The sequence below is a fragment of the Camellia sinensis genome, chromosome 6 (genome assembly GCF_055761805.1).
Source record: "Camellia sinensis isolate YWXY chromosome 6, ASM5576180v1, whole genome shotgun sequence".
NCBI classification, from domain to species: Eukaryota; Viridiplantae; Streptophyta; class Magnoliopsida; order Ericales; family Theaceae; genus Camellia; species Camellia sinensis.
In genome coordinates, this window is record NC_138966.1 from 125,075,194 (window position 1) to 125,095,506 (window position 20,313).

At 34.1% G+C, this 20,313-nt stretch overlaps 1 pseudogene; it reads left to right on the top strand.

The window, feature by feature from the left end:
* The window catches only part of LOC114285343 (structural maintenance of chromosomes protein 2-1-like), an 88,047-nt pseudogene extending 70,632 nt beyond the window's left edge, over nucleotides 1-17,415 (top strand).
* Nucleotides 17,416-20,313: the final 2,898 nt, after the last annotated feature.

Sequence of the window (20,313 nt, forward strand, 5' to 3'; positions counted from 1 at the left end):
TGATTGACATTCCGGTCAGCAATTTCCTGAACAGCAACATATCAAAGATCAATGTTCTTACACAATTCAATTCTGCATCTCTAAATCGTCACCTTTCACAGGCATACGTAAGTAACATGGGTGGCTACAAGAATGAAGGTTTTGTTGAAGTTCTTACTGCTTAGCAAAGCCCAGAGAACCCCAATTGGTTCCAGGTAGAATACAATCTGAACTCTAAACCTTCCAGTCTTATACTGTGCAGCAGCTTTTCATTTTTGTGAGATTCCATTTAAAGTTGACAATTTGTTTGTATACCAATAGTGTCGGCATTTTCTGTGCATTTGATAGATGAGTTATGCACATGCATTAAGATGAAAGTTTAATTGTGTCCTCTTTAATATGCCAGACCAAAATTACCAAGTTCAGATCATCCTGATAATTGAAATTAAATCATTCTTGATTTATCTTGCAAGTGTCCTTAAGAATTGGACTTGTTCAACGAACACCATTTATGTTATTGCAAGTGTCAACTATTGTGGTTTGATGCAAATATTTGTCAATCTATTGAGTGATCAGTAGTTATTTATTTGGTTTAGACATGTATTTGGAATAGAGTAGTACTAGTAGAGTTCAAAATCTGCTTCGTGGAACTAGGGATTACAAATGGTTCTAGCTAATTTTTAGGAGTTAAGTTTGTGAATCTTTTGTACTTATTCCAGTTACAAGATTAGGGGCTTTAAGCAGGAAATAAGAGTGAAAGATGTGACTGTAAAAGGAACTTACTATCTACATACAAATAAATAAGGAAATTAATTGTTCCAATGAGTAATAGATAAAAAGATTATGAATAATGAATGATAGAATGCTTCCGAGCTTACAAATTAATATATATTATAGATTCACTAAAAAAACATATCAAAGCACACAAATCATATATTTACAGTGAGTGAACATTAGTATTTTTCTTCCATGAACCAAACTCGTTGCCATTGAAGGGTGAAAAACATAGAAACAAAGGCAACTAAAAGAGAGAAAAACAAACAAATCCTAAATTTCTAGTGGAGTATTTCCTTGTTACTTTATTGGCCTGAAAGTTAATTTGAAACCTACAAGTTTTGGAATGAAAAAAACCCCAATACACAACTTTCTAATTTCGTTCATACTAAATTAAGGGCCGACATTATTATATAGTATAGAAGCATAGAAGTATATATCGTACTAATGAAAAGAAAACCAAGCATAACTATATATAATTATGGGTTTCCTGCAACTGCATAACACAACAAAGGAATCTTTTACCAATATATGACTTTGTTTTGAATTGAAACTTATAATCCTTTTGCTGTATAGAAATTTGGTTCAAGTTTCAAATATATAAAATAGCTTTATACATGATGCTAGAAAGTTATCTCTATGATCATTCAAATTAGAACTTCAATTAAGAACTATTCTATAGCAACATAAGTTAAATAGATGAGGTGAATATAAATTGATTGTGAATTGGCCAGACCCAAGTTTTACATTCATTCTTAGATTTAGTAAATGCTTATATATAGAGAATTCATCATGGTTCAGTAGTTGTCATCCAAGTACATTTGGTGCCAATCTGTTGGAAATTCATAGCTTTCTTATAAATTAACAGTTAATGATTGTTTTATGGAGTAGTTGTTTATAGAGGGCTGTGAGATTGAAAATTATAGCCCTCTAATTGTGTGTTCTAAAGCCTAAATAAAGGTAACTTGGTACAAAAGATGTATTGATATATTTGGTTCATCAACACATCTTGATGGTCTCTGAATAATGAATTTTTTGGATTCAAACATTAGGATTCAAATTGATTGTTTACAAGCTCTGTCAAATCATATGGTTTGGACCATGAATTGGAAAACACGTGTCCATGTTCCCACATATTTTTCTACTAGCAGATGTGTTTGATAATTGAGGAATACTAGTTTCTTTTTGGTTTTAAGATCTTTTTAGATTTTAGACTATTACAAAGAGGTTTCTCATTGTTGCTACCAACAGCTAATGAGCAAAGCTTAAGTTTGTTTTGTTTACTAGTCACTTGGTATCTAAGACCAGTGAAGATTACAGATTCTGATTTGTGAAGTCACAATTATTATAAACTTATTACTATCTAATAGAAGCATGTTAAAATATATATTTTTTTCTGACTTTTTTTTGCAGTTTCAAAGCCTTACAAATGACTGATTTATTTAAATTGTTCTTCCAGGTACAAAACCTTCATCAACAGATGGTGAGTTGTAATGTAGATCTTATGTTTTATGGCAGTAACACTTCTACTGTTATTGGTTTATGCACTTTACCTAATTTGGCTTCCATGTTTTGATGTAGGCATCCAGACCAATGAAGATTATAGATTCTATGCTATATCAACTGGGTTCAGTGAATTTAGTAACAAGGACAAGACATTAAATTAAATCAAAACTCATGGGGTTTGTCATGATGTTTTTCGTGTTATTTTTTGGCGAATGTTAAAACATGATTTGTGGATATGTTATTTTGTAGTTAATGGTAATTGTATACTAAATTGAATGGGAAAGTGAAATAATGTTGTATTTGCTACTTGACAGCTTTTCATATAATTGGTTTATCTTTTGATAAATGTTCATTTGAATGGGAATGGGAATTATTGATTCATATTAGTGCTATTTTTCAATTTTATTAAAGGTATTTTTTTGGTTCAACCACGTAGATTAGCACAATTTTTAAAAAATAAATTAAAAAAAATAAAGATATAATGGCATTTTGAAAATGCCACTATAAAGTCAACGGTAATATTTTTAAAATCCAAAAAAGCTATGACGACATTTTTGAAACGTTGCTAAAAATTGTCATGATGTTATGTATCACATTTAGCGGCGTTTTTAAAACATTGCCTATAACCATTTAGCGGCATTTTTTAAACGCTGCCTATAACCATTTAACGATGTTATGTATCACATTTAGCGACGGCGTTTTTGACACCTATAGCGGCGAACGCCGCTAAAAGCTGAATTTCCTGCAGTGTTTAGTAGACTATTTTAATAGGCTAAAATATTTGTGTTTGGAAATATAGTTAGATTATTTTATAATTGGATATGATATTTGTGAGAAAAAAGTAAAATAATTATGGATTTGATGTGACATTTTGTCTTATTGGCTATTTTACCTATTTTGTCTTTTTGTGAATTTTAGTTCAAAAAGCAAAAAATCACCCTTTGCCAAACAAGGCCATAATGTGCGATTGATTTGTGTCAAGCTTGGGTTCAATGTCGATTTTGAAACCCACTTTGCTGATGGTGGTTAGAGGTGAATCATGGAAAGGGAAAGGTGGCGGGAGAGAATGTTTTGTTTTGTGTAAGGTGGTGCTGAAGTCATTGTGTTGGAGTGTACAAGTTGGGTAGATTGTGGGTGGTTGGGGAGTGAGATAAGGATAGTAATATACTAAATTCATATTTTTAATTGAGGATATTATGGTTATTACATCTTTTTTGTTACTTAGGCCTCGTTTGGGAACAGGTTAATTTAGTAACTTTTTGGCTATTTGACTAAAATATGAGCTAAAAAAAACTAGTATGTTTGGGATGACTTTTTGATTTTTTACGAAAAGATGTGCAAAAAGTAGAGAAAAAAAGAGAATCTTTGACTTTTTGGTATGGGTTGTTGGCTTTTTGGCTAATTTAATAACTTTTTCACTTTTTAGCTAAAAGGAAGGCTTCCCAAACGAGGCCTTAGGTTAAAAGTCAAACACTGACAAAGGGTCAGTGTAATTTTCAAAATATAAGGGAAGAATCTGTATTAGATGTTAGATAATGTCTCAATGGGATCACATAATTAAATGTGGTGTTATCATTTATAAGAAGCCTACAATTTAAGTGATTCAATTTAGTTAATAGGCTTAAGGGTATATGTGTTATGGACCTAATGTGTAGATACTAGTTGTATAATTTCTATTTCTATGAGGGGCAGAAATAGAAATTAAAACATATTGGTTAAAGTTGGTTTTCATTACCTTTCAGTTTTAAAACCAATAATGGTTAATTTATTGGTTTTCAAATGAAAGATCTTGGTGATGCTTCCTTTGTATTAGGAATCGAAATACTCCGAGATCGTTCTCGGGGTATTCTGGGATTATCACAAAGGAGCTATATCGAAAAAATACTCATTAGATTTGGCATGCAAAATTGTAAATCAGGTGAAACCCCGGTTGCTAAGGGAGACAAGTTTAGTCTCAGCCAATGCCCGAAGAACAGTCTTGAAATTCAAGAAATGCAGAAGATTCCTTATGCCTCAGTTGTAGGGAGTCTAATGTATGCTCAAGTATGTACGCGTCCGGATATTGCGTTTATAGTTGGCATGTTAGGCAGATATTTAAGTAATCCTGGCATGGATCATTGGAAAGTAGTCAAGCGTGTTATGCGATATTTACAGAGAACAAAGGAATATATGCTCACATATAGGAGATCGGATAAGTTAGAGGTCATTGGATATTCCGACTCCGATTTTGCTGGATGCCAAGACAGTAGGAAATCCACATCAGGCTATATTTATCTGTTAGCTGGCGGAGCAATTTCTTGGAGGTCTGCAAAGCAGACGCTCATAGCTTCATCCACCATGGCTGCAGAGTTTGTAGCATGTTATGAGGCATCAAACCAAGGGATATGGCTGCGGAATTTTGTCATTGGGTTGCGTATTTTGGAAGGCATTGAAAGACCACTTAAGATATATTGTGACAATAAGTCTGCAGTTTTATATTCCAATAACAACAGGAGCTCGACAAAATCAAAGCATATTGATATCAAGTTCCTAGTTGTAAAAGAAAGAGTGCAGAGTGGACAGATTTCCATAGAGCACATTGGGACAAACTCCATGATAGCGGATCCACTTACGAAGAAACTACCACCCAATGTCTTTCATGAGCACACTGCTCATATGGGTGTTGTTCTATTTGAGAACATTCTGGTTTAGTGGGAGTTTGTATTTATATTACTGCTTTATGTCAGCCTTGAGTTTTATCTATGTAATTAGATTAATTTCTGCAGAAATGAAGTATTCAGTTTATTACGCTCTGTTACGTATTGTGAAGTATTGATCTCAATAAAGTTAAGTAGGACCAGTTGGACATAGGCATGTATGGATCACATCACATGTAATTTCCATGCTACGTATAGCGATCTCGGGTTTACCCTTGTTGTACAGTGATCCGGACATGTGTCCGTGGATGTTGGTTGTTGTTTATTATCGTGTTTGCATCCTTTGTACTTTGTATATTGAGTTATGGGATGTGTTGGGCAGGTTTGTTACAGGTTGGTTGTGTTTGGGAGCCTAGTGTTGCTGCCCAAATTTTTGGTCCTTCACTCGAGCGAGGAGTTTGTCGCTCGAGCGAGAGTGGTGTTGCGTCTGGTTCTGGACCTGAGAGCTGTCTTTCTTGGCTCGAGCGAGCTTTCTTCGCTCGAGCGGTCTGGATTTTTTCTTCGCTCGATCGAGAACTTCTTGGCTCGAGCGAGAGTTTTTTGTGTCTGGTCGCTCGAGCGACCAATCCTTTGCTCGAGCGAGCGTGTTTTATATCAGCGGACAGCAGCGTCTAAAACATCACTTTTTCACTCTCTTTTTGATCCAAAACCCTTAATCTGAGCCTCTCTCTCTCTAAACTTGCACTCTCTCTAAGGTTTGATCTCCTTAGGGTGTGAATCTAGCCTAGGGCCTTTGTTAAAAAGATAGAGGGCGTTGAGAGCTTCGATTTAATCTGAAAAAGTTTGGATTTGGAGCAAGTTGATCTTCGAGTCTTCATCTCCTTTGTGGCTTAAACTTCGAGGTAGGGATATCCTACTCCTCTCTATGGGTTTTGTCTTTAAAGTTTGGTATTTTGAGATGTTGGGCTTGGTTTGGTAATTTTGTGAAAGTTTGGGGCTTTTGTGTAATTTTATAAAAGTTGGGGTTTTATTCATAATAAACCTGAATGCATGTTTGGCATAGAGAAATTGAATGAATGTTAAATCATTGATGAAAATGGGACCTAAGGGTTGAAATGGTAATTATGGAAAATAGCCTAATTACATTGTTTGATTAATTGGGATAATTAATGGTAAGAAATGAGGAAATGAAATGTTGATTGAATATCCATTTGTGCATTTATTTTCTGTTTAGAAATAACTGCTTTGGGCTATTGGTGGAGGATAGTCGTGATTGTTGTAGACAATGCATGATGATTAGGTAAACTGAAACTAATCAATGAAATGTGTCATGGAACTTGACAGTTGATAGAATACATTAATTGTATGTATTGGGTGATTGTATATAGAACCAATGTGTTTATATACGTTATGTGTAGAGGAGGAGATAAGGGATGTACTCCGCGGTTTAGGGGAAGATAGGGGATGTACCTCTAAACCGGATAGTGTTGGGAGAAGATAGGGGATGAACTCCGTAGACACAGCTCATATGCTTGTCTAGAGAAGTGTGGATACAGCTTATATGCTTATCTGTGAATGTGGGATATTGTTGTCATACATATCTGTTGAGAATGTGGATATAGCTTTTATGCTTATCTGAATGTGAGATATAGTTTTTATACATATCTGTGGAAATGATGATAGAGCTAGCATGCTTATCTGTTGAAAAAGGGAAAAATGAAAGATAACTTAGACTCATAAGTTGTATGACATAAATATGTGATTTATGTGGATGTATCAGTGTTGACCATCTATCAATTGCTAATATTTTAGTCATTGTCCATGGTTGGTTTAGTGTATTTCTACTGGGCTGTGGCTCACCCTATATGGGAATATCATTTTCAGGTGCAGGAAGCATGCCACCTCCAAGGACATAGCTGGGAGGCTAGTGGCGGACATACTTTTGTCGCTTAACTTTTGATGTATTACATGTAACTTCAAGCCTAGGGCTTAATGTGTAAACGAGTTAGTACTCTTTTGTTGTAACCAAGTGTTAACTTGGAAAGCTGTAAGCCTGTAGGGCATTTTGTTATGATGTTAACATGTAATACTTATGTAATGAAACTCTAAGGAATAAAGGAATGTGGTTAGTTTATATGCAAATGCATGCCTTATTTGATGGGTTTAATGTTATTATTTTGAGGGCGTTACACTACGCATCCATGATTGATCTATGTCATTTAGCTATATTTGTATACGTGACCATTGGTGGGTTGAGTTACGATTGATGTAACGAAGACCGCTTTGATCCTATATTAATATAGTTAATGGACAAGATTGTTTGGATACCCTCAAGTTATGATAACAAATTTCTGAGCTCACTAAAGTTAAGCACATTTTTCAAGATACATATGTGGTCCAGTGGGAGATTGTTAGATAATGTCTCAATGGGACCACATAATTAAATGTGGTGTTATCATTTATAAGAAGCCTACAATTTAAGTGATTCAATTTAGTTAATAGGCTTAAGGGTATATGTGTTATGGACCTAATGTGTAGATACTAGTTGTATAATTTCTATTTCTATGAGGGGCAGAAATAGAAATTAAAACATATTGGTTAAAGTTGGTTTTCATTACCTTTCAGTTTTAAAACCAATAATGGTTAATTTATTGGTTTTCATTACCTTTTAGTTTTAAAACCAATAATGGTTAATTTATTGGTTTTCATTACCTTTCAGTTTTAAAACCAATAATGGTTAATTTATTGGTTTTCATTACCTTTCAGTTATGAAAACCAATTACAACCTTTAAAAGGTTATGGTCCCTATTCCTTCCCAAGGTGAAAAAAATAAGAACATTGTTTTGTTTTTCTAAATTCTCTCAAGGAGAAACATAAGGCACCAAAGGGGAAAGGATTAGAAGGCAATAACATAGTCAATATCAAGGTTTTATTGACAATCAGACGCTTCCGTTTAACCGTTCATCGATGGATTCAGGTATGTCATTTTGTCTTGATTTCTTGATGATATACACGGTAGATGATCCGAAACATGAAGTTTCATGTTCTGAAATTTATGTTAACATTAGAAGCAAACCTCAAGAGATGTCATTGTAATTTACCCACAAATTTTTTTATGCCAAGTTAACTAAGATGTTGTTGATTTTTTTTATTATATAAAGCTTTATTTTGTGTATGATATCCAGGTTTATTGAGCAGGCTTGGATTTGTAATATAAGATTGAGATAGATTTTTAGGCATAATGTGTCGTTTGGATTGGTCATGAATTTTTTTGAACTATGTTTTAGATTAGGCCTAGTCTGATTGATGCCCACCCCCAAATAAAGTAACATTCGATTGATAATATTACTATGTTGCTCAGTCTGTTAAAAAAAGAAAGAAAAAAAAAAAAAAATCTTGCTCAGTTATTGAAGCCTTAAGTTGGTCAATGGATAATGGAAATTATTCCTAATTGTAATTGGCATTTGATTAACAGTACTACATTTCTAAAAATCATTTTTATTTATTTATTTCATCATTGTCCACTCCTGCCCCTACCTCCCCAATTTACCACACCCAATATAATTTGCAACATAAACTATAAGCCTGCCCTGTCCGGTTACCATCCCTACAGAAAAATCCATCTAAATTTTATTTTTTAATTTTTTAATCTGTGATGGATTAATGTGATGCTCTCCATTTTAATTTGTGATGATATTTTGCTGCAGTGATAACCACTCAACTAGTATAGTACCAAAAAAAGCATAATCACTTAACTATATTAGTGCCTAATTATAGCATTTGGCCCACACTGATACGATGGTTGACAACTGACTCAACACATTTTAATTAATTTAGGTATGTTTGAAATAAAATATTAGAAAAGACTTAACAGAGATTTTTATTTCATCTCACCCAATTAAAACACTAAAACAGTCTATAATTTTAATTCAGACCCACAAATTTATCCATAATAATATTGTAAAGGAGACATCATTGGGTTTATAATTAATTAGAAGTTGATGCATATGATTCCATATCATTATGAGTACAACTGTGTGAGCTTTTTGAAGGTCTTAAACTTTTTTTTTTTTTACATAATTTAGAGCCTAAACATATTTTACTATTTAGAGGGTGTATAAAGATGGGTAATTATTTAGAGTCCCGGAACACCATGTCGCATTGCCTATGTCATACTCTAAACCAATCACATAGTAGAAAATATTACTAGGATGACTTACCTTTGCTAGAGAGTTCAGAGTCTCTCTGGTCCATAGAACTAGACTGTCTAGTTGGGCCAAACTTTAGTAATCCAATCAGTTCATTTTCACTACAAGAAAATACAGCTTTGGCGACCACTTTTGCCGACTAAAAATATTTTGGTTGCCAAAAGTTGTGGAATTGGCGACCAAAAATTATGTTAGTCAGTAAAAGTACAATATTTAGCAACTAAATTTTTTTAGTCCGGGTATATTAATTTTTGGCGACTAAAAAAAATTTAGTCGCTAAATTTGCCACAATTGGCAACTAAAAAAATATTTTAGTCGCTGTATAGATAGTTTTGGCAACTAAAATAATTTAGTCGCTGAAAGAAAAATAAAAATTTACTTTTTATCTTTGGCAACCAAAATTTTGGTCGGCAAAAATGTAATTTCAGCGACTAAAAAATATTTTAGTCGCTGTATAGATAGTTTTGGCAACTAAAACAATTTTAGTCATTGAATGAAAAATAAAAATTTACTTTTTATCTTTGGCGACCAAAATTTTGGTCGGCAAAACTTTAATTTCAGCGACTAAAAATTATTTTAGTTGCTATATAGATAGTTTGGCAACTAAAATAATTTAGCCGCTGAATGAAAAATAAAAATTTGTTTTTTATCTTTGGCGACCAAAAGTTTGGTCGTCAAAAGTTTAATTTCAGCGACTAAAAACTATTTTGGTCGCTATATATATAGTTTTGGCAACTAAAATAATTTAGTCCCTGAAAGAAAAATAAAAATTTACTTTTTATCTTTGGCGACCAAAATTTTGGTCAGCAAAAATTTTATTTCAGCGACTAAAAAATATTTTAGTCGTAGTATTGATAGTTTTGGCAACTAAAATAATTTAGTCACTGAATGAAAAATAAAAATTTATTTTTTATCTTTGGCGACCAAAATTTTGGTAGGCAAAAATTTAATATCAGCGACTAAAAAATATTTTAGTCGCGGTATTGATAGTTTTGGCAACTAAAATAATTTAGTCGCTGAATGAAAAATAAAAATTTATTTTCTATCTTTTGCGACCAAAATTTTGGTCAGCAAAAATTTAATTTTAGCGACTAAAAACTATTTTAGTCACGGTATAGATAGTTTTGGCAACTAAAATAATTTAGTCGCTAAATGAAAAATAAAAATTTATTTTTATCTTTGGCGACCAAAATTTTGGTCGGCAAAAATTTAATTTTAGCGACTAAAAGATATTTTGGTCGCGGTATAGATAGTTTTGGCAACTAAAATAATTTAGTCGCTGAATGAAAAATAAAAATTTATTTTTCATCTTTGCTAACCAAAAGTTTGGTCGGCAAAAATTTAATTTCAACGACTAAAAAATATTTTGGTCGCTGTATATATAGTTTTGGCAACTAAAATAATTTAGTCGCTGAAAGAAAAATAAAAATTTACTTTTTATCTTTGGCGACCAAATTTTGGTCGACAAAAATTTTATTTCAACGACTAAAAAATATTTTAGTCGCTGTATAGATACTGTTGGCAACTAAAATAATTTAGTCGCTGAATGAAAAACAAAAATTCACTGTTTATCTTTGGCGACCAAAATTTTGGTCGGCAAACATTTAATTTCAGTGACTAAAAAATATTTTGGTCGCTGTATATATAGTTTTGGCAACTAAACTAATTTAGTCGCTGAATGAAAAATAAAAATTTACTTTTTATCTTTGGCGACCAAAATTTTGGTCGGCAAAAATTTAATTTCAGCGACTAATATAGATAGTTTTGGCAACTAAAATAATTTAGTCGCTGAATGAAAAATAAAATTTTAATTTCAGCAACTAAAAAATATTTTAGTCGTTGTATAGATAGTTTTGGCAACTAAAATAATTTAGTCGCTGAATGAAAATGAAAATTTTACTTTTTATCTTTGGCGACCAAAATTTTGGTCGCCAAAAAATTAATTTCAGCGACTAAAAAAATATTTTTGTCGCTGTATAGATAGTTTTGGCAACTAAAATAATTTAGTCGCTAAATGAAAAAGAAAAATTTACTTTTTATCTTTGGCGACCAAAGTTTTAGCCGGCAAAACTTTAATTTTAGTGACTAAAAAATATTTTAGAGGCTGTATAGATAGCTTTGGCCACTAAAATAATTTAGTCGCTGAATGAAAAATAAAAATTAACTTTTTATCTTTGCTAACCAAAAGTTTGGTCGCAAAATATTTATTTTTAGCGACTAAAACATAGTGTATAAAAATTGAATTTGCTTATCTGAAGGAGCTCTCTCTTCCCCATTTGTGGGTCATCGATCTCAATCCCTCAAGCCGCTCTGTATGTCTTTGCCACCATCGCCGACACCACCGACGGTCTTGGCCTAACAGCTAGGCTAGTAAGAAGAAAAGAGGCATTTATCTATCACTTGAGGATCGATTAAGGCATGAAGATCTTCCTCCACTGATAAAAATCATATCGATCTTGATTGAGAAATCAACCTCGGAGTTGAAAGGGTTGGTGTGGCCAGAAGTGAGAACTCCTTCAAGCCATTTATCCATCACCCTGCGTTGTCGAAGCCATCCTTCTATATCTCCAACAAATGATACCCATTGAAGAAAATAGGGCTACTTACGTGTAGATCCTAATAGGTGGACTTATTGTCTAATAAGTCCTATGGGAAAATTTTGTCATAAAAAAAGTCGATAAATTGTAAGTTTTAGCGAAAATTTATAAAAATCATGACCAAAAAAAGTCACTAATTGTCAATTTTTAGCGAAATATAATAAAAATTGTCATGAAAAAATTATTTTTAGCGACAATTTTACCAAGACTTATTTTCAATAGGATTTTATGAGAATTAAGTCCAACTATTAGGACCTATTGGTAGTTTACCCAAGAAAATATTCATACCTAGATCTCGATTAGCACATATGACTGTAAGCCTTGTGGTGGTGATACCACAGAGCAACTCATCAATAGCTATAGGCTAGGGCTAAGGCTAGGGCTCCACATCGATTGAGCTGTCATCAGTTTGACTAATTTGATGGTGGGTCCACTGTCGTTCTATGAAAACAAGCCAACCACGCTTGATCTTATTCCTAGGCTGGGGATTAGAGCTGGTGGAGCCTCTACTGCTTGCTTTTCGGCTTTGTTTACTTCCATTGGAGATGGGCTTCATGTTGCGGTGGCCAGTGGCAGAGCTAGAAAATTAAGTTAGAAAGGGCAGTTATTAATTATAATTTGTTATTTTTAAAAAAATCATGATCAATATTAAGATAAGAATAATTTTATGAGCTAAATTTAAGCATAACAAATTAAAAATCATTATCAATAGGAACAAATCAAAATTCTATAATAGTGTGTAATACATCGGTGCGGGATGGTAATATAAGTTTGGTTTTTTCGCACAAAAATTTATCAGGTTTCAAAATTGCTAATTTTAGAAAATAAAAACACATCATTTATAGCACAAAATATTATAAAATCTATTTAATTTTTATTTGACAAGAATTATTAAACAAATCTTATTGGTTATAAATGATGTGTTTTGAACGTAAATTATTACATAGTCTTCGAGTACCATATGGTGTTGCCTATGCAATGCTCAAAATATGAGAAATCACAAATTACACTAAATAGTTTGTCAACAACTTCAAAATAATAACTTAATTACATTCAATCTATAAGATTTCGTACTACACTATTAGTTTAAACTACTACATAAATACATTTTGTATATGCCCACACAACAAAAACAAAAAAAAAAAATCAAAATTGGAAACATCTGGAAAAAAAAAATGAGTTGATAATATTGAAAACATCTGTAAAATTTTTAGCGACCAAAATTTGGTCGCAGATCTTAAAACGACCCCGTTTGAATGTTATTTAAGTAAATGTTGATTCAATACCGACCAAACAGTTTTGTAGAGAAAAAATTGCCCTATCAGCCGAGTGAATTTTTCAAACTCTTTATACCGTCACTCCTGCGCACCACTCCTCATACGCACCTCATCGTCGATTCTCCTGCTCGATTGTGTTCAACAAAGTCGCTCCTCCTCCGTCATCGCAGTCGCCTGTGTCGATTTTTCGACCAAGCATCAGCAACGCTTCGAGAAGTACTTGGGCCTCCATTGTTAGGTATGTATTTTTATCTCTCTCTCTCTCTCTCTCTCTCTCAATCTTTGTAGTTGTGTTCCATTACTCCTCCTACTCACATGGTTTCTCTCTCTTTTTGCACCTAACAGCACCACCATCACCATTTTTCTGCTAGAACCAGTTCGCCTATCTTCAAACAACCCCGACATCAGGTATGGGTCCTCTCTCTCTCTCTGTCGCTCAATTTCTCTATTTTCCTTTGTTTTCCCTAATTGTCAAAACCAATTTTTTTGAAAATCCCTAATTTTAAAACCCTATTGAGTGAATGTTTGAAGGGATGGACTAAAATCATACTCTCCAGATAATGCAAAAAATGAAAACTGATATATATATATATATATATATATATATGTGTGAAATTGAAGCTAAGGTCAACCTTAAATATTACCTCTCTTACTGAACAGAAATACTCAAATAAGAATGAAGTGGATAAGAATTAAGAAAGGAAGAATAGAAAACACTTTTTTTGAGCTTTAAGTCTTTTCCTTTTTTATTTGTTATGTTTCTTTCTCTTAATAATATCAACGATCTTCTTGTTTATTTATTTTATATCTACAATTGTGGTTGTCTGTTAAGGCAACTTCATGCTTTGGCAGAGGCTGAATCCAAACTTTCTATTCATCATAAGAGATTATCTGAAATTGAAGCTAAGGTCAACCTTAAATATTACCACTCTTACTGAACAGAAATACTCGAATAAGAATGAAGTGGATAAGAATTAAGAAAGGAAGAATAGAAAACACTTTTTTTGAGCTTTAAGTCTTTTCCTTTTTTATTTGTTATGTTTCTTTCTCTTAATAATATCAACGATCTTCTTGTTTATTTATTTTATATCTACAATTGTGGTTGTTCTTTAATTTTGCTCCTAAGAGGTTATGGTTATTCCAAAAGCCATATAGAGTATAATTGTTTCATCATAGATTTTAATCAGTGGATAGTGCTGGTGGCATTCTGTATCTTAACACTAAGCAGCCAGTCACAATGCTTAAATGCTGATTTTCCTTTATTGTTTTCTTCTTGCCTTGACATTCAGATCTCTGAGCTCCTTCCTCTACAGAAAAATTTTAAGGACCTTAAGGCACAGATGGAGCTCAAGTCATATGATCTCTCACTATTCTAGAGTAGGGCTGAACAAAATGAACATCATAAGGTTGTGGTTTTAGCCCCCAATATAACATCTTGAAGTGGGAATTTAAGTGCTGTTTAGCTTAGTCCATTTGTCAGTATGATACCTCATTCTCTGTTTCCTGTACCATTTTATTTATTTACTTATTGGGTGTATTGTAGCTTTGTGAGCTTGTAAAGAGGATCGAGCAGGAACTTTTAGAAGCAAAATCTGCTGCCAGTGAAAAGCAACTTTTGTACGACGAATGTATAACTACAGTGTCATTGCTTAAAAAATCAATCTGTGAGAATACTAATAATCGGGATGTCAGGCTCAAAGATTTAGAGAAAAAGATTAAGGCAATAAAAGCTCAAGTGCAGTCAGCTTCTAAGGACCTCAAGGTAGGTGTTAAAATTGCTGACATTTATCATAAAATTCCCAGTAAACCTTGTGCAATCAACTTAACTTACTCATTTTTACAATGGATTTCCTGCCTTTTCATTTATATGCAGATAACAATGGTGATTTTTTTTTCCAGCATACTTTAATGCAAGTTACACTTGATTTCATTCCACAGAGGAAGATGGTCCTTTGTTGGCCTTTATAATAACCCTGACAATGCAAGAGTATCAATGTTTGCCCCCTTAAACTTGATGCGACATTGCATGTAATGACTAATAGCAAAATAGTTACCAAATTGTTTCTATCAGATGAGAAGTCAAGAGTTCTGAGTGTATGCCAGCATAATGCCTGAAAAGGCCAGTGACATCAACTATGTTTATCTTTAGATTTCTCATATTGTCCTTATTCTGTTTAAACATATTTTGTTTTTTTTAGAATGTCCATAGTGTTGGAGATGAGATTATATTGCAAAGATATCAAAAAATATGAAGATCCCATTGATTTGTGCTTATTATAACTTTTTGTATCTTTGATTCATTTTAATTCCTTAACTGAAGGGATTTGATTGTATCTCACTCTCTATATATATGGTGTATCATGTAAACAAAAGTGTGAGTTGAGTGAATGAAAGATATAGTCCCTTAGGGCTGTGTGTGTGGATGTAGGCCAATTTTGGCCAAACTACGTTAAACCTTTGTATTCCTTCTTTTCTCTCTCCATATTCAACCTTATTGCCTTTTTACAAAATTCAACTAATATATTCTGATATCTTTGACATTATAATCTTGTCTTGGACAATATATATATATTTTTGGATAATGTGAACTTCAAAAAGTAAGTTTTCCACCTGTATGACTTAATTAAATGTGGAAGTTTGTTAAATATGGGTAGAACAAAAACAAGTCAATTGCTTGTCTTTTTATGATTTGTTGTCTATGGTTAGTAAGTGACATGCATACATATAATGAAATTATTTTCTTGGCACTTATTTGTCCTCATTATCTTGTTTGCCCCCCAAGCATTGTGAAGTTGAGGTCTGCTTTATTGATACGAACATTTGATGTTTTTCCACTACGATGATAATTGCAACACGAACACTTTGTGTCATGTTTTTCATGGAAATGGTGCTTTTAATTCCATACAAATTGTCTTCGATAGTGATTATCGATTACATTCATAAAAATCTTAATAATGACTTTGGAGTTCCTTTTGACTTGGTTATGCTTGTGAGTAGGGGCATGCTAATGAAAAGGAGAGGCTTCTTATGGAAATGGAAGCTGTCAAACAAGAATGTGCATCCTTGGAGAGTCAATCAGTTTCTCTGAGGCAGCAGATTAATAGTCTTACTTCAGAAGTAGATGGACATAAAACCAGGGCAAACAACCATTTATTTTTTTGCAGTTAGTGCTTCACCTCAATTTCTTCCCCATCAGAAAAAAAGAACTGCTCCACTTTCTCTTGCAGATTGCTTCCATAAGAAATGCTCATGATCAGGCGCAATCTGAGCTCAATCTTTTCTGCTCAAAGATAAAGGAGTGTGATACACAGATTAGTTGCATTCTCAGGGAGCAGCAGGAACTTCAACACAAAATTAGTGAGACAAATCTTGAGAGGAAGAAGATGGAAAATGAGGTAATGTGCTAAGCGGCTCATGCATTCTCTCCACTTTTTGGCTAGTAACCCACTTTGTTTTTTTTTTTTTTTTTTTATTGTTGTGGCAGGTAAAACGAATGGAGATGGAACAGAAAAGTTGCTCCTTGAAGGTCGAAAAACTAATAGAAAAGCATGCTTGGATAACACTTGAGAAACACCGATTTGGAAGAAGTGGGACAGATTATGATTTTGCATCTTGTGATCCTCATACAGCAAGGGAAGATTTTGAAAAGCTACAAGTTGAGCAATCAGGGTGTGTATCTGAGAAACCCTATCTGCTGCTTTTACACTATCATCAACATTTTTTGGCCATCTTCATATGTACAAATTGTCATTGGCATTGTCATCCATGAATCAAGCAGGAGTTCCTAACACATTTTTGTCATTTCTTTTAGCCTTGAGAAACGAGTTAACAAGAAAGCTATGGCAATGTTTGAGAAATCAGAAGACGAGTACAATGATTTAATATCAAAGAAGAACGTTATTGAGGTTTGTAACTGTTGAACTGTTATAACTTCATTGTACCAAAATCTCTTTACTTGTCCTGATTTTGTCTTGCATAGAATGACAAGACAAAAATCAAGATGGTGATTGAAGAACTTGATGAAAAGAAGAAAGAAATGCTGAAAGTTACTTTGGTTAAGGTTAACAAGTAAGTTAAAACTAGTAGTTTATGTCAACAGTGTTCATATATTTCTTCTAGCTTTTGAAAGTACCGAAACCCTGTACTTACTCTTTAAGAATTTGTACTGCTCTTAGTGATTTTGAATCCATATTTTCTACACTATTACCTGGCACAATGGCGAAACTAGAAACTCCCGAGGGAAGTACCTTCTTAGAAGGTCTTGAGGTTTGTGTTGCATTTGGAAGTGTTTGGAAACAGTCCTTGTCAGAACTTAGCGGTGGACAAAGATCTTTACTTGCACTTTCTCTAATTCTGGCACTGCTTCTGTTTAAACCAGCTCCACTTTATATACTGGATGAGGTACATAACTTGTTTAGTTCCTAGAAAGAGTGGTTGACATGTCTCATCTCTAATATGTTCACTCTATAAGTGATGCATGTTATTTTGCTATTAGATGAGTTTGATTTGTTGTAACTTATGATGTCCTTATTTTATCCTCTCTCTCCCTCTCATCTTCAGTTTTGTTGTTTCTACTGTCATGGTAATGGGTAAGTGTGTTAACCATCAAAGTTTTGGAAATGCTCAATCCATCAAAGTCCCCACCATAGCTACTCATGGTAATGGGTAAGTGTGTTAACCAAATTACATTATATTTATGTTCAAAGTCAAGGCAAATAAACGTGTTATGAGAATATTAGAGAACCAACTGTGAGGCAAAAGGGGGAAAACAGCCCATTCGGGCCAAACATTGGAAACAACACCGAAACAGCCTCAATATCATAATAGGCACCTCGACCTACATTAAAAAAATGTGTGAGAGGAAGCAGCGCATTGATTGGAAGCATGGTTAAAGAGTTAGACAAAAAAATGTGAGGAAAAAGGCGAAAACGGGCCATTTGGGGCCAATATAAACTAAAAAACCCCAAACATCCCGGAGATCATCACGGTCACCTCCGACTTGTAACGCCCTCAAAATAACGACATTAAACTAACCACATTCTTTTATTCATTAGAGTTCCATTACATAAGTATTACATGTTAACATCAAAACAAAATGCCCTACGGGCTTACAGCTTTCCAAGTTAAAACTTGGTTACAACAAAAGAGTACTAACTCGTTTACACATTAAGCCCTTGGCTTGAAGTTACATGTAATACATCAAAAGTTAAACGACAAAACATGTCCGCCTCTAGCCTCCCAAGCTATGTCCTTGGAGGTGGCATGCTACCTGTACCTGAAAATGATATTCCCATATAGGGTAAGCCACAGCCCAGTAGAAATACACTAAACCAACCATGGACAATGACTAAAACATTAGCAATTGATAGATGGCTAACACTGATACATTCACATAAATCACATTTTTATGTCATACGACTTAAGAGTCCAAGTTACTTTTCATTTTTCCCTTTTTCAACAGATAAGCATGCTAGCTCTATCATCGTTTCCACAGATATGTATAAAAATTATATCCCACATTCAGATAAGCATATAAGCTATATCCACATTCTCAACAGATATGTATAACAACAATATCCCACATTCACAGATAAGCATATAAGCTATATCCACACTTCTCAACAGATATGTATAACAACAATATCCCACATTCACAGATAAGCATATAAGCTATATCCACATTCTACAACAGATATGTATAACAACAATATCCACAGATAAGCATAAAAGCTATATCCACACATCACAAAGATAAGCATATAAGCTCTATCTTCACTTCTTTAGACAAGCATATGAGCTGTATCTACGGAGTTCATCCCCTATCTTCTCCCAACACTATCCGGTTTAGAGGTACATCCCCTATCTTCCCCTAAACCGCGGAGTACATCCCCTATCTCCTCCTCTACACATAACGTATATAAACACATTGGTTCTATATACAATCACCCAATACATACAGTTAATGTATTCTATCAATCGTCAAGTTCCATGACACATTTCATTGATTAGTTTCAGTTTGCCTAATCATCATGCATTGTCAACAACAATCACGACTATCCTCCACCGATAGCCCAAGCAGTTATTTCTAAACAGAAAATAAATGCACAAATGGATATTCAATCAACATTTCATTTCCTCATTTCTCACCATTAATTATCCCAATTAATCAATAATGTAATTAGGTCGTTATCCATAATTACCATTTCAACCCTTAGGTCCCATTTTCATCAATGATTTAATCTTCATTCAATTTCTCTATGCCAAACATGCATCCAGGTTTATTATGAATAAAACCCCAACTTTTGTAAAATTACACAAAAGCCCCAAACTTTCACAAAATTACCAAACCAAGCCCAACATCTCAAAATACCAAAATTTAAAGACAAAATCCATAGAGAGGAGTAGGATATCCCTACCTCGAAGTTTAAGCCAAAAAGGAGATGAAGACTCGAAGATCAACTTGCTCCAAATCCAAACTTTTTCAGATTAAATCAAAGCTCTCAACACCCTCTATCTTTTTAACAAAGGCCCTAGGCTAGATTCACACTCTAGGGAGATCAAATCTTAGAGAGAATATAAGTGTAGAGAGAGAGAGTCTCGGATTTAGGTTTTGGATCAAAAAGAAAGTGAAAAAGTGATGTTTAAAATCGCTACTGTCCGCTGATATAAAACACGCTCGCTCGAGCGAAGACTTGGTCGCTCGAGCGACCAGACACAGAAAACTCTCGCTCGAGCCAAGAAGTTCTCGATCGAGCGAAGAAAAACCCAGACCGCTCGAGCGAAGGAAGCTCTCTCGAGCCAAGAAAGACAACTCTCAGGTCTAGAACCAGGTGCAACCGCTCGCTCGAGCGAGCCACTCTGGCTCGACCCACCAAACACGAACCCCACTCTCGCTCGAGCGACCAACTCCTCGCTCGAGCGAAGGTCCAAAATTCTGGGCAGCAACACTAGGCTCCCGAACACAACCAACCTGTATCAAACCTGCCTAACACATCCTATAACTCAAATATGAAGAAAAAGGAATGTAAACACGATAATAACCAACTACCAACATCCACGGACACATGTCCGGATCACTGCACAACAAGGGTAAACCCGGGATCGCTATACGACTAGATTAAAGAAACTTGTGGGACCAAGCGGTGCGTCGATAGGACTAGGGTTGAAGCAGGCGAGAGAGGTGAAGAGTCTGTTGATGCAAGTGAAGAGTCTTTGTTAGATAAAACGGGATATTTATGTTGCTTTGCCCTAGATCTTTTTAGCCCTGTCAAGTTTTTTCCTTGTTGGGTGTTCCTGGTTTCCTAGTGGTATGGTGTTTATGAAACCTTCTATTTGT